Source organism: Nyctereutes procyonoides, unplaced genomic scaffold (genome assembly GCF_905146905.1).
Source record: "Nyctereutes procyonoides isolate TBG_1078 unplaced genomic scaffold, NYPRO_anot_genome, whole genome shotgun sequence".
In the NCBI taxonomy this organism is placed as follows: domain Eukaryota; kingdom Metazoa; phylum Chordata; class Mammalia; order Carnivora; family Canidae; genus Nyctereutes; species Nyctereutes procyonoides.
The window spans coordinates 42,207,903-42,224,086 of NW_026575120.1; the positions used below are offsets into that span (position 1 = coordinate 42,207,903).

Consider the following 16,184-nt stretch of genomic DNA (forward strand, 5'->3'; position numbering starts at 1 on the left):
GCAAATGGTGGGTATTTGTTGTTTCTAATGGCTGAGTAATATTCCATTGTATACATAAACCACATCTTCTTTATCCATTCATCTTTCGATGGGCACCGAGGCTCCTTCCACAGTTTGGCTATTGTGGACATGGCTGCTAGAAACATCGGGGTGCAGGTGCCCCGTCGTTTCATTGCATCTGAATCTTCGGGGTAAATCCCTAACAGTGCAATTGCTGGGTCGTAGGGCAGGTCTATTTTTAATTCTTTGAGGAACCTCCACACAGTTTTCCAGAGTGGCTGCACCAGTTCACATTCCCACCAACAGTGTAAGAGGGTTCCCTTTTCTCCGCATCCTCTCCAACATTTGTTGTTTCCTGCCTTATTAATTTTCCCCATTCTCACTGGGGTGAGGTGGTATCTCATTGTGGTTTTGATTTGTATTTCCCTGATGGCAAGTGATGCAGAGCATTTTCTCATGTGCATGTTGGCTATGTCTATGTCTTCCTCTGTGAGATTTCTCTTCATGTCTTTTGCCCATTTCATGATTGGATTGTTTGTTTCTTTGGTGCTGAGTTTAATAAGTTCTTTATAGATTTTGGAAACTAGCCCTTTATCTGATATGTTATTTGCAAATATCTTCTCCCATTCTGTAGGTTGTCTTTGAGTTTTGTTGACTGTATCCTTTGCTGTGCAAAAGCTTCTTATCTTGATGAAGTCCCAATAGTTCATTTTTGCTTTTGTTTCTTTTGTTTTCGTGGATGTATCTTGCAAGAAGTTACAGTGGCCAAGTTCAAAAAGGGTGTTGCCTGTGTTCTCCTCTAGGATTTTGATGGAGTCTTGTCTCACATTTAGATCTTTCATCCATTTTGAGTTTATCTTTATGTATGGTGCAAGAGAGTGGTCTAGTTTCATTCTTCTGCATGTGGATGTCCAATTTTCCCAGCACCATTTATTGAAGAGACTGTCTTTCTTCCAGTGGATCGTCTTTCCTCCTTTGTCGAATATTAGTTGACCATAAAGTTCAGGGTCCATTTCTGGATTCTCTATTCTGTTCCATTGGTCTATGTGTCTGTTTTTGTGCCAGTACCACACTGTCTTGATGACCACAGCTTTGTAGTACAACCTGAAATCTGGCATTGTGATGCCCCCAGCTATGGTTTTCTTTTTTAAAATTCCCCTGGCTATTCGGGGTCTTTTCTGATTCCACACAAATCTTAAAATAATTTGTTCTAAGTCTCTGAAAAAAGTCCATGGTATTTTGATAGGGATTGCATTGAACGTGTAAATTGCCCTGGGTAGCATTGACATTTTCACAATATTAATTCTGCCAATCCATGAGCATGGAATATTTTTCCATCTCTTTGTGTCTTCCTCAATTTCTTTCAGAAGTGTTCTATAGTTTTTAGGGTATAGATCCTTTACCTCTTTGGTTAGGTTGATTCCTAGGTATCTTATGCTTTTGGGTGCAATTGTAAATGGGATTGACTCCTTAATTTCTCTTTCTTCAGTCTCATTGTTAGTGTATAGGAATGCCATTGATTTCTGGGCATTGATTTTGTATCCTGCCACGCTACCAAATTGCTGTATGAGTTCTAGCAATCTTGGGGTGGAGGCTTTTGGGTTTTCTATGTAGAGTATCATGCCATCGGTGAAGAGGGAGAGTTTGACTTCTTCTTTGCCACTTTGAATGCCTTTAATGTCTTTTTGTTGTCTGATTGCTGAGGCTAGGACTTCCAGTACTATGTTGAATAGCAGTGGTGAGAGTGGACATCCCTGTCTTATTCCTGATCTTAGGGGAAAGGCTCCCAGTGCTTCCCCATTGAGAATGATATTTGCTGTGGGCTTTTCGTAGATGGCTTTTAAGATGTCGAGGAAAGTCCCCTCTATCCCTACACTCTGAAGAGTTTTGATCAGGAATGGATGCTGTATTTTGTCAAATGCTTTCTCTGCATCTAATGAGAGGATCATATGGTTCTTGGTTTTTCTCTTGCTGATATGATGAATCACATTGATTATTTTACGAGTGTGGAACCAGCCTTGTGTCCTGGGGATAAATCCTACTTGGTCATGGTGAATAATTTTCTTAATGTACTATCGGATCCTATTGGCTAGTATCTTGTTGAGAATTTTTGCATCCGTGTTCATCAGGGATATTGGTCTATAATTCTCCTTTTTGGTGGGGTCTTTGTCTGGTTTTGGAATTAAGGTGATGCTGGCCTCATAGAATGAATTTGTAAGAAGGTGATTTTTTTCTGTAGTTCCTTAACATCTTACCTCCTCCTCCTAGGTAGTGAAGTGTAAATTGATTGCAAACTGGAATGTATATCTGACCAGAGGTTTAAAAATTGGATGTGGAATATTTTATATTGCTATACATTGACATACTTGTTTTTGAAAACAAGGGCATAGTCCTATGCACCCTCTATGTATACAGAGGACTGCTAATTTGTTCATTGAGGTAGGCAATAAATATATACTGAATATGAAGTATGCACCAGACACAGATATGTGAGCGGAAGGCTATTGGGGGTGCTTCTGCTAGACTTTAACTCAAGTATAGCTGGCCTCAAGGAGATACATTGAGGACGTGACCAGTTTCCCATCAAGCTTTTTAGGACGCAGCTTGGGACTGAATCCAAATCCAAAAGAGCTGACAGGCTGGAGGTTGTGGCTGGCTCGTTACTCTAAGTGCAGAATGAAGACAGATGGCTACATAGGGAAAGGTGGGCACTGCCATGGATCACAACTGATCCACTTAGGAGGGAGGCATGTGCATTAGTCAGGGTTTACCAGAGAAAAGAACTGATATAGAGAGAGATCATAGGAGATTAATTATAGGAATTAGCTTATGTGATTGTAAAGGCCAAGAGGGCTTACCATCTGCCCTCTGTAAGTTCAAGGACAAGGAAGGTTGGTGGCATAATCCCAAGGACCCCAAGAACCAGAGCACCGGGGTCCAAGCACAGGGGCACATTCACGTCACTGCTACAAAGAGAGTGAAAATTCGTCCTCCCTCCACCTTTCTGTACTATCCAGGCCCTCAGTGGATTGGATGATGCCCACAGTGGAGAGGATGGGTCTTCTTTACTCAGTCCATCTATTCAAATGCTAACTTTTCCAGGAACACCCAGAAATGACATTTTTACCAGCTACCTGGGCCTCCGTGAGACCAGTCAAGTTGACACATAAACTTAAACTTTATAATCCCTTTGCGTCAACATAAAATAGCCTCTTGCCTATGGTCCATAAATTTCAAATTCAAATCCAAATCCTCCAAAGACAGGGAGAAGATGTAAATTGTACTCATTCTAAAAACATTAAGGAAAAGAAACAGAGTAAACACACAGAGAAAATAGGAGAAACAAAATAAAAACAAATCCAACAAAAGTTAGGATCATTAAAACCAAAGAAAGATCGTTCTTCAACTATGCAATAAAGTGTTGTTATTGCTCATTAAGACAGTAAACACCTCCCTGTAAAGGGTTCAGGTGACCACACCTGGGCTGGCGTCTGGGTCACAACTTCAGGAGAGTTCTGGAACCAGAACCATCCAACTAAGTCGTTTCTGGATTTCAGACCCAGGAAACTGCAAAGTGATAAACGCAAGTGGCTTTAACCCATTGATTTTTAATACAAAAATAGGGGAGTAATAAGAAGGGGAAGGGAACAGTAAAATAAGATACAAATATGATATGTATGATATGTATATGATACAGGCAAGATTCAAATATGTAGATAGATGTGTATGGAATACAGGAGTCATGTGAGGATTGACAAGAAAGAACAAAATGCCATTTTTTGAAACACATACATGATGGCCTATGTGGAATGCTTAATAGTCTTTACAGGCAAAAATCAGGAAAAAAAGTTGCATAGTCATTTTTTGATACATAATTAAAATGAAAAGTAAATGACACGTCAACATGTCATCAACGGAATTTGTAATCTTCAATGGTAGTGTAAATAGAAAAAGATATCATTTACAAAAGAAGGAAAGTCTGATACCTATAAATTACACATAATGGGAAACCTACATGGTTCCTATAGAATTACAGACACATCATTGAAAGATGTCCGCGTATAGCTAATAAAAGGTGTAGAGTTCAGGTGTGTAGAGGAAGGCTCGATTTCAGAGAAGTGGCAGTGCTTCTGAAATTGATTTATAGACTAAATTCAATTATAGTCAGGAACTATGGAGAGATAACATAAATCTGAGTCTATTCCTGAATTTATAGGGAGAAACAAAAGGCCGATGATACCCATACAGTTCTGAAAATAATATGGTGGGGGAGCTTGTTCAAACAGAGAGGATTTCTTAAATATGACATAGCATGGAAATAGCCAAACAGAAAAGGAGGATAGAATTATTTCTATTGAATTTTTAAATGTCTGAACAGTGGGACAAAGTGAAAATATGAGCCACATTGTGGAAGATATAACTTCCATGTACTTCACTGATAATGGCCTAGGATCCAGCCTACTAAAGAATTCACACAGATCCAAAAACCAACAAACAAGACTCATAATGTGATAGAAAAAGAATGTCAAGGGACTTGAAAAGGACGTTCAAAAAGTAAATTATACTCCCGGAACATGACATCATCCCAACCCGATTAATATGCAGGGAGGAGCAAACTTGAAGTTAAAGTATATACACAGTGCAACGGCCACTTGTATATTTGTATACAATATATATTTGTAAACATCTGCTCTACCTGAAGACGCTCTCCGGCACGTCACCCTCTTCCCAGTACATACGCGGGAGAGATGTATGCGCTCATGCCCGGAGAGACATTTAAATTAATGTTATCGACAGGAGACCAAATCAATAATGGCGCATTGTTCACATAACCAGGCCTAACATGTAGGACTTGCAGTGACTAAATACCACACGGAAGTTGCAGAAGAAAAGCAAGTGGTGGAAGCGTCCTAGATCCTAGAAGCACCTGGTTCAGGCTGTGAAAACACCACCTCGGACCGGGTGGTTCAACCACAGACATTCACTTCTCACAGCTGCGCAGGCTGGGGCACAAGGTCAAGGGGCCAGCCAGCTCCCAGTCAGGGAGGGCCTTCCCGGAGGGCAGACGGCCCTCTTCTCCTTCTGTCCTCATGGGGTAGACAGAGGGCCCTACCCCTTCTCAGAAGGACACTAATCCCAACACAGGGGCTCCCGCCTTGACCTTCTCTAAACCTGATTATTTCCCAAATGCCCCACCCCCAAATACCAGCTCACTACTGGGTAGGGCTTCAACATATGGATTTGGGGGGCACACAGACATTCAGTCCGTAGCAAGAAGGCTACACAAATGTGTCACTCACCGAATACTCTAAGACCAGTCGTGCACGTATTACGTCTGTGTGCCTAAGGAGATGATTTTAGAACACTTGTGGGAGGTCAAACAAGAAGAAAATAGACCGAATATTGGACAAACATACAGACATAGCTGTTGTGTTTATTTTAAAAAAGAATCTGGAACATATGGGTTCCTGGGCGGCTCAGCTGTTGAGCGTCTGCCTTCGGCCCAGGGCGTGATTCTGGGGTCTCGGGATCGAGTGCCACGTCGGGCATCTCCCTCTGCCTGTGTCTCTGCCTCTCTCTCTCTCTGTCATTCATGAGTAAATAAATGAATAAATAATCTTTAAAAAAACCTAGAACATGGTTGGTAAAGTAATAACTATTTGTCCAATTATGAGAAGTAACTCTACGGCCATTTTTTTTATACTACTACTTACCTTCTTTGTGTGTCTAAAATATTTCAAAATATAAGAGAAATTCTGCATGAGTGGGCAACCTGTAAACCCGAGGGGTCCTGCACAATGTGTCACACGTGGCCTGTCTTTGAGTTAGAGGATCGTATAGAACAGGGTGCGGGGGGGAGGGGGGCAGGCTGCACTGTTGCTTCCTCGGTCTGCAGCCACCAGAGCTGGAAAACCGTGAGTCCTGATGAGGGCGCAAAGGTCCAGGGTGGCACAGGGTGGGCCTCAGAGCCCACCTTGGGTCCAGAGGGCAGCAGGTGTGCCCGGCCAGCCTGCCACAGGCCCCTGTGTGCTGACAGACAGTCACCTTCGGGAACTCGGACCCTCAGTCCAGGGGCCCTTCCTTGTGTGGTAGGACAGGTCGTGAGCTCACTCTCAAATTCCAGGGGAGTGAAGTGTGTTATGTAGGTGCTGTCACCAAGAATGGGGTGTTTCCCTCCTACCATCAGCAGGGCCCCAGGTCACCGGTATTCCACATCTTAATTCACGTGTGCAGTCCTCGCGTGATGCACGTTGAAAGTCTGGTTTTACGGTTACACATAAAGTAATAAACTGAAACTACCTCCAGTTATGTCATATGCACACTGATCAAGCCTGGGATGATTTTTTGTTTGTTTGTTTTGTTTTTTAAAGACAAGAGGTAAACCCAGAAGTCACTAACGAAAACAAAGCAACAAGGAGCAGTAAACGCCCCGTTTCCTATTTATGGGATAACAGAGTCTTCACACTATTTGACACAGCAACGGCCCCTTCCTGGATGGAGGAACTGTGAGTCTGAGGGCCAAGAATGAGAGGAGATTATTGCGTTGTAATGTCGGGCCCAGGAACCACGACGCCGCAATGTCTTGTGTTGGCGACCCTCCTGTTCTCCTCCAGCACCTTGTGGTGGGAGCACACCTCCCTCTCGCCCTCCCCGGGGGGCTGGGCCACACGAACGTGGCCCGGAAGACAGACGGGATCCGGTGCAAATCCCGAGATCCTTATTTTATGTTTTTTTTTTGTATGTCTCAAAATACTTTATTATTCATATACTTAACAAAATATATTATTTTGAAATTCATATATTTGTAGAGTTGACCTGCTTAGAGACTGTCTGTTGAATATTCTGGTTTCCCAGAGATCCTCGGTTGTTTCTTTAACCAGTTAGTTTACATCTGTCAGGTCACCTAGTTTTCCAAGAAGCTGTGGATTTACAGTATGGTTTTTCAGATTTCATAGTGAAGTCCATATATGATTGCAGGAAGAAGTAGAGCTACTATCTTAAAAATGCTTAATTTTCCATTGCATACTTTTTATTTTCATGAGTAGTTTTTAAAAATCTTGTTGCTTTTCACATGTATTCATAGTACTGCATTTCTTTCTATTTTTTTAATAAATTAATTTTTATTGGTGTTCAATTTACCAACATACAGAATAACACCCAGTGCTCATCCCGTCAAGTGTCCCCCTCAGTGCCCGTCACCCATTCACCCCCACCCCCCGCCCTCCTCCCCTTCCACCACCCCTAGTTCATTTCCCAGAGTTAGAAGTCTTTATGTTCTGTCTCCCTTTCTGATATTTCCCACACATTTCTTCTCCCTTCCCTTATATTCCCTTTCACTATTTTATGTTAAATTAGCACATAAAAGCCCCCTGAGCAGAGACACCCCGTTGGCTTGAAGGAATGTGTCACTGAGGATCAGCAAAGTGAGGGCTGGGTGGTGGGGAAGGCCCCTTCAGTCGCCGCCCAACCAAGTCTAGTATTTTGTACAAAGGCTTTGTAAAGTGATTTAACAGAGAGCAAGATGCTGGCCCCCTAAACACGGCTACGGAATACTTGGGAGATTTTTAACTAATTATCTTACTCTAATAAACAGTGAAAAGAGGCACTGAAATTTTATGTGTTCAGAAAAGGGACTAAAATGAGAGATGAAAAGACGGTAAATAAAAACGTATACAAAGCGTTGAAGTAATATCTTCTCAAGCAAGAGTGACGGTGAAGTAATCTGATTATAAACACAGATGTCTGGAAACTTCATTACACAGCTTGCTGATTAGGGAGTGCTACATCTGGCCTTGAGGCAAGCACTTGGACTGATAAAGCTATTCCAGTTGGAATACTTTATTTTTCATTATATGCTCAATAATAATGTGATTAAAAAACAAAATTGCATTCAGATCGTTCTGTTGCCGTTCATGTTCTCCATCCCACGGAGAGAGCGGGAATCGTGTGCCACCCCTGCGTTCTTAAGGATTTCATCGAGCGCTACGACTCACCTAAGACATTGAATTTGTGCCTACAATAAATGAAATTATTTTTGACAGATTCATCATAAAAAAAAGGTTTAATATGCACAAGGTCCTGCGAAAGTAGCATCTTGTGGCCTGCTACTGATCCCGCTGACGATGGTCACTCTCCACACAGTGGCGTGGACTGACAGGATATTTAACCTGCTAGTGACAGTGGGAAACTCAGAGCTGGTTTTTCAGATGCGTCCAGCGGTGAGAAATCGTGGACGTATCTCCGTCCCACACGTGAGTCCCCAGCATCCCTATCACATCCATCCCGGCATCTTGATGAGCATGGCCCACGTCAGCATTACAGACACACGTAAACAATGTAGAAAAATATGGAGATAAAGCAAGACCTTACCCACGATGCCACCGTGGGGAGAACTGTGCCAGCGTCACTCCCGGGACGGGAACCAGAGCAACAGAGGGACGGACAGACAGCGAGGGAGACACAAGACCATCCTCTATACGGGCGTTTCTGGGATCAAATCCAATTTGCTTGGGTTCATTACAAGAAAAATAGAAAGAGTTCAACAAAAGACTGACATTAAGATACGTGTGTCTTTGTTTCAAGGTGCTCCTCGCTAAAGACATAGGAGAAACACCAAGCTTATAAGAATGCCAGGAGGGCTGCGATCATTACTAACCACGAATGTCCGTCTCCCGGTTGTGCGTGGCCACCTGCTGTAAGGACAGAGATTGAACGTGCTTCCAAGTGCGTGATTCTCCGCTCAGTACTGCTTACCGCCCGGCCATGTGCAATAGCTTCTCTAACCTCCTCGTAATCCCACACACGTGTCTGATGCTGATATTCACGGAGAAACGCTCCACTCTTTTCCTCGCTCATAACTTCTACGTTCTCGGGCCCTTCATTCTCGTCACTTGGATGTGGCGGGTAGTAGCTATGGGCATTTTCTTCCGCCAAGGCTTGCGTGTGCTTGGTGCCTGCTATTCTTCATTGCTTGCTGGTCACTCCTGCCTCTTTGGGCTCCTACACACGTGTGGGGCAGTTTTGTTACTCTCAGAATCCCTTACTCCCCCATTCCTTGATTGGAGGTGTTTTTCTTGATCCTATTCATCGTAGTTTCACGATTAGGCCTCATGGCATTTCAGATCTTATACGATGATGCTTCCAGTTTGCTGTATCATTGTCAAGAGCAGGAACGAATTCTCCAGACGCCATGTCCCCACCTTCCAATGCCATGTGTGTTGTGTGAGGAAGTGTTGACTCAACGGGCCTGGGTTGGGCAAACCCTGCATATTCCTCAGCCAGTTTGCACTCCAGCCCTTGCACAGCCTCTGGGCCCTAAGCCTCAGGGATATTCTGTGGGGTAGAGCATTTCTGCAAGGCTGAGGCCTCAAGCTCATACCCGTCTGCTGAGATAGTTCATCCTGAGGACGTGATCAGCGGCCAATACCTGCTGTCCTTCTGGGGCTGCAGAGCGTCCATCCCTGAGGTCGCAGAGGTCACTAAGGCCACAGAGGTGCTACAGGCCTACACCATGGGCTCCCCAGGAAGACCCCTGGACACCCAGGCCAGAGCAAGCATCCCTGTTGGCAACACTTGAAACGCGTCACTTCCCATCGCAGGGAAGATTGTGCCCCATGCAGTTCCACCGAGAGAGGCTCTGTGATCTGGGGTGTCCACCCCCAGAGCCCTGAGAAGTAAATACCTGCTGTCCACAAGCCCCTCAGTCTATAATATTCACTTACAGCAGCCCAACCAGACCAGGATATAGTCTTTTGCTCATCTATCACTAGGATGAAGTACACCTTGAATTTCCAAAAACCCTAGACCCTCTAGTCATCTATCTCAGAGCGTTCATGACTATATCGACCCTTTAAAATTCATTTTACTGGGATGCCTGGGTGGCTCCGTGGTTGAGTGTCTGCCTCTGGCTCAGGGCATGACCCCAGGGTCCCGGGATCGAGTTCCGTGTCGGGCTCCCTGCATGGAGCCTGTTTCTTCCTCTGCCTGTGTCTCTGCCTCTCTCTGTGTGTCTCTCATGAATAAATAAATAATAAAAAAAATGAAATTCATTTTACTAAGAGATGAGAAAGACACATTCCTAGCTCCATGAAAAACTTAGAACAGAAAGTCGTTTTCAAGTTTCTATTAGCACATGTACCTGACTGCACTTAGACTGAGTGAGGAAGGAAAGGGCTGACCTGGCCGTCCCCTGGAGGCTGGAAAGGCACCGGGACATCAGCGCGGGCACTGGGTGGGGACCCACAGCCCTGGGTGAGGGGCGCTGCGTGTGGCCAAGGCTGGTCTTGCAGAGACACCAAGAGAAAGATCACCTTGCATAATTTGAGAAACTTGTACACGATCTCTGCATTTCTCCGAGCTGAGGCAATCCATTGAATTTTTTAAATGACTGAGTCTTCCATGCTGAGTTTTAGAAAATCTAGATCATAAGTAATGTGAACTTTTATTTTTTTGAATTTTTAAAAATCTTTTAAATTGATTTGAGTTCAGTGTTGTTGCTGTTGTTTTACTTTTTAAGAAATTAATTTTGGGTTTTATCATTCTTGCCACTTTTTGTAGGAGGATCCTTTCTATTTTCTTCTTTTGTAAGTACACGTCGTGTACCTGTAAGGTGTACCACGAGAGGACAGCCAGGTGCACCCGGACGCAGTGACCTGACTACCATGCCATGCTCTTGAGCGATCCCTTCACATGTCACTGTTTCCCAGTGTGATGAGGGCACCTGGAATCTGCTCCCAGCATCTTCCCGGCAGAAGACCCGGTGTCATCAGCTGCAGCCTCTTGCCCGACATCAGAGCGCTGCCTTAGTGGTCCTGCTTTCTCTATTTTTTAAATCTGTAACCCTTTCTCTTCCTTTTCTATATTTTTAAAATTATTTTATCTTTCCTAAAGAATTCGTATTTATGCTTTTATCAAAGGAATGTTAGTGTATTTTTCTAGTTTTTTTTTTTTAATGACAGATATGCCCTATTGATATGCACTCACAGAGAGGAGTAGCTAGCTAACACCAGAAGGGGCAGGTGCTTATGTGTGTGTATGTTGGGGGGTTAGTGGGGAGAAGAGGAATGACATTACATAATGGCAACTAAAAGCCAGATGTTTTACCTCCATTTACCCTTCAACTCTGAAAATAGTGTCATCACTATTTTCAAATGGTTTTACCCTTCTTCAGATGCTCACGATTTTGATGACACTATATATATTCTGAATCGAATGTCTCTGAAGCTGATTTGACATTCTCAGATAAAATATATTTATTAATATATATTCTTATAATATATTCTAATGTATTCCTCACCCCCTAACCCACACTGATTTGAAATATTGTGGTAAAAGCTTACCACAAATTTAGCATCATATCACTTGTTTTAAATATGGCACTCAAGCTTTCTAGAGTGCTAATGACATTTAAAATACTGTCATTTTAAACAGTTTTAAAATTTCAACTGTTTTTTAAAAACGTTCTCTTGAAAAAAAAAAGTTCTCTTGGCAAACTTCTAATGTTTGCTAGTTTCCAATTAAAGGAAATGCTAAATAACAATCCAGAATTCATTTTGAGCATATGTTCAGGTGAAATGAAAGATGGGCTTTTTAAATGACATAATTAAAAATGTGTAAATATCAATGTTCTTTAAGTAATTATTATTTTTAAAAGCATTGTATAAAAATGAAAGTGATGATTATCTAAGATGATAGTAAGAGCTTTCTCAAGGTTGACTTATTGTTATAAAGAGATATATATGTATATGTTATGTATCTGTATACACATATCTCCTATCAGGATTGCTTTCTTAGATATCCAGGATATCCTTAGATACCCTGAAAGACTATACCCATATTAAAGTGAATACTCGTGGTATCTACATTCAGGAAAATAGTTTGTTTTTTAAATGGTGACCAGGGAAAAATCTTAAGTGATCATACTATTCAAACTTGGCACTGTCTTTTCCAATTTATCCACCTAAAGCCTATTGGCAGAGAAAGTTCTTAAATCACTACATTCCTCAGGGAAGCAATAATTGAGTTCTGCACAACAAATATGTCACCTAACAAATGTCTCCATGCCTGAAATAAGTGTAGACATATGCCAGGTACAATGGTAAACACAATGGATGCTTTATTTTATTTCTGTAGGTGAACATTTTAGAAGACCCCCCCAACACTAAAATGATTGCCTAAACTCCCATTTCTAAAAAAAAAATGTGGGTTTATCTGAGATTTCATTTTCAGAAGTGGAAAACGAATATGGAAGAAAAAGATACTTTTTTTTTCCTACCTTGGCCAGAAGCTCACATTGCTCCATCGGTGGTTTTGGGTAGGTATTTGAAATAAAAAGTGAAGGGCTATCACAGGAGGAAATTTCTGCTTATATTGGTCACTTGTTCCAAATTCTGCCTTAAGAAATATGAACTTAACTCCTTCCTATAACAGTTGTGAATATCCTTCTCAGAATGTTTTACCGACACCTGAGTGGATTTTTGATAGTTAATTCTATTAACCAATAATAATAATAGTTACATTAATTTTTTATGTGTGGATTATGCATTTTTGATCAATCTACAAACACTTCTCTTTATTCCCAGTGCAGTCTGGTCTAATGGAAAAAGTAAAGGACTAGGAATGGAACGACAGTAAAGCAGATTCCACAGTCTGTGGCATGCAGAAAATGACCAATACAGGTTAATTGTTGTTGCCATCACTGATATGTGCGGCCAATAAATGCATGACTTTGCGCAAACTGCTTGAATTCTCTCATATATTAAAGTGGCCTGTCTACATTCTGGGGTTATGACAATAGTATATGAAATGAAAGAGGATTAAAAATGCTTTGAGAAATGAAAATTGACAATCTAAAATAAGACATTGTCATTACCCCCAACAAGCTTCTGGACTTGCCTCCTCGTTAGCTGGTGCAAGATCCTGGAATGCAAAGTGGTTTTATCATTTACTGCAAGAGGTAAAATCAAGTCAGGAAAGCCCACTCTATGTACAGAGGATATAATCCACACTAACTCTAAATATAAGGCAATACTGGCTTCCTCCACTTGTGGTTTTCAGATCGTAGCTTGACTTCCACCAATGGACAACTGCCCACGGGCTATGTCTGGTGCCTCATCTCCTTAGTTAGCCTAGCCTGATGTAGAAAAGTAATCACACATTGGCTCCGGGAAGGTGCTCAGAGAGTTACCTGTATGTTGGATCAGTACTCCGGTTGGCTGTAGCTAACTCTGATGGAGGTATTCACACAGATAATGTGTCCCCAGTGACCCATTTTGTCCACTCAAATAAGCCAAGTCCGTACAGATCTTCAGGTGATTTTCTTATTTTAAACCTTTCAAGATGTTGTGCAATCTAAACACAGTGCAGGGATGGGGAGCAGTAGTCGTGGCCAATAACGGTTTACTCTGTAATAAGGCTCCACTCACTAGTCTTGCTTGTAAACATCCAAATATGGTGATTGGAGCCTCTTTCCCATAATCCCAGAAACACCACTCCACTGATGTAAGCTCTGAGGCATGTTCAGATTGGTGCATAGGTAGCAGCCTTTGGCATCAAAGCACTGGGATAGCTAGTACTTCCCAAACACAACACCAATCCTCTCACCACGCCAACACACAGGCATGACCAGGATGTCTACCGGCCTTCAGAGGCTTCCTGGGCTGGCAGATGATCATCAGGGGAGCTGTCTCCCCCAGGCCCTGGTCCTCCTACTGCCACTACCCCAACACACCACCACCAGATGACAGAGCATTGGAAGATGCTGTTTAAGATGGAGTAAGAACAATGAGCTATCCAGATGCTGCCTTCATCAGCTTTGGTAGTGGAATTCTCATGCAGGAGTCCAGAGCAGCCACTGGCTGAGGAGGTGCCATAGATCCAGCCTCACTGATGCTGGTCTTCTCCATCGGGACCAGCTCCAGCTTGCCATCATGTTGTGGGGTGTAGGCCTAGCAGACCTGTAATGTCTCATGGGTAGCAAACCAGGTATCTCCCAAGAACCTAGTGGCCACCCAGTTGCAGCCTAGTTTAACCTCAGTGTTTGGGCTAGTTTCTCCAGCATAGGTCAGCAGTAGCTTGGAAGCAGTAAACCAGAAGCTACATGAAGCTCTTTCTTATAAGATTCCACGTGTACATTGGTTTTGGACTCAACCTCCACAGCATCAGTGGCAAAGTCCTTGAGGACGTCTGTGCTGTCTTCCTTCACCAAGAGGTCAGTGAAGTTGGAAGAGGTCAATGGGGCTGAGAACTTGCATTTCCAGAGACTGATGGTGGTTTGCAGGGCTTCCTGCAGTGTGTCTACCTCACTGTCCTCACACAATAACTGGCAGAAGGTGATGTGGGGGAAGATGTTCTGTGCTTTGTTCTTCTTGTAGCTCTGCTTTGACTGTTGCCCAAACCAGGAGAGCTTGTGTGTTGAGGGGCTGGTGGGTTGGAGGTAAAGGATGTATTGAGGTCATCCAGAAAGGAGTCACCAATGTGGGAGAACCACCAATCCCATGGATTTTGAACACTTCTTCCTCCTGCAGATGCCAAGGCTTTTTGTCATCTATAACTCTGGTCAGGGCCCAAACCAAGGAGGGGACAATACTCTCAATGTTAAACCATCAACCCAGCATTTAATTTAAAGCCTTTGAGAAACTGGGTCTCAACCCAGGTCTATAAAGAATTGACCTCTGGGTCTACTACCTAGTCAGCAGTGACTGATATATTCCTTACCATGGAGCAGGGCTGCTCCATGGGTGATCATGGTTGCCCTAGCTTCTTCACCTGGTCTCTAGACTCCCACTTTCATGACTATATTACAACTTTAGAAGCTCTTTTCAAAATTATAATGAAAAATTAAGCCACTGAATGCTTAGCAACACTACAGTTAAAAAAGGACAGTTAACCTTTCTCCTCAATCCTACCTTGTGGAGAAGGAAGGATAATCTCACTTAAAAAAGGAAGCATACAACTTACACCAAGTTATTGATATGGAAATTCTCAAACCATGAAAAGAGTCCCTATTGTTTTACATAGTTAATATTGGGACCAAAGAAGCAAAATGTGATATGGTTAGTACCAGGGTCGAATTTGGGGTCTGTGGTGGAAGACCTTAAGAATGCTGAATATATTGTTGAGCTTTTCTGACTTTCATTATTTTTATTTTAAAATGAGAATATTGGGAGTGATGGGGTGAGACCCTTCCACACTGAGTCCTTCATACAAATCAATGACAAAATCTGGGCTGATTATGAGTAGCCACCTGGGGGTATACGAGAATGAATAGAATCAGGGAGATGGATGGGGAGTGCATACATAGAAAAGAGAAAAGAGAGGACAAGATAAGTTCAATTTTAAGGGCATGTAGCTCTGAGCTAAGTTGACATTGTTTTGAGTTGGCAAGAGAACTGGTAGGAAATGTATAGTGATCTTTCTGTCAAAAAAACCCCAGAGAACTGATACTGGAGAATCTGTGGGTGCCGGGGGCTTTGAAGTCCCATGGGTAAAAGATACAGGGTGAGGATGCCCATATCACTAACTCATCACAGGAAAGTGCATGTGTGAAAGAGACAGAAGCAGCCCAACTAAAGACAAAAGATCTAAATTGGGACTGGTGCTGCCATCCAGTGTTTCAGCCCAAGTCAAGCCAGGGTCATTACTTGTTAAAACAAAAGACAGTGTGCATATGGGAAAAATAGCAGAAGACAGGATCCTCATGATTTACCAATCACCATGTCTGAGATAGAATCCAAAATTACCTGGCATAGAAAGAACTAAGAAAACACAGCCTATTTTCAGTAGAAAAGAAAATGTGCCAAAACTCAGCTCAACATAACCCAGATGCTGAAGCTAGCAGGCAATAATATTAAAGAGACTATTGCATTTCTACTCAATGAAGTAAAACAAAATGTATTTCCAATGAACATATAAGAAATCTCAGCAGAGTAATAGAACTGAAAACATATAGTATCTATTTTTTTTAAATAGACAATAGTTGGACTTAGCAGCAAAAGGGAAATGACAGAGAAAAGAACAAATAAGCTTGAGGACAGATCAAACAAGGAGATAGAAATTTTCCAATGTAAGCAATAGAAAAGAAAAGGGTTTAAATATATATAAATGTAACACTGGGGACCTGTTAGTTCATATGAAGTGGATCAATATTATATATAAATGTAGATGGAATTACTAGGCAGAAGAGA

The 16,184-nt window shown here is 42.4% G+C and overlaps 1 pseudogene; it reads right to left on the reverse strand.

Moving 5' to 3' along the window:
* The window catches only part of LOC129515784 (ubiquitin-associated and SH3 domain-containing protein B-like), a 158,618-nt pseudogene extending 143,872 nt beyond the window's left edge, over nt 1-14,746 (reverse strand).
* Nucleotides 14,747-16,184: the final 1,438 nt, after the last annotated feature.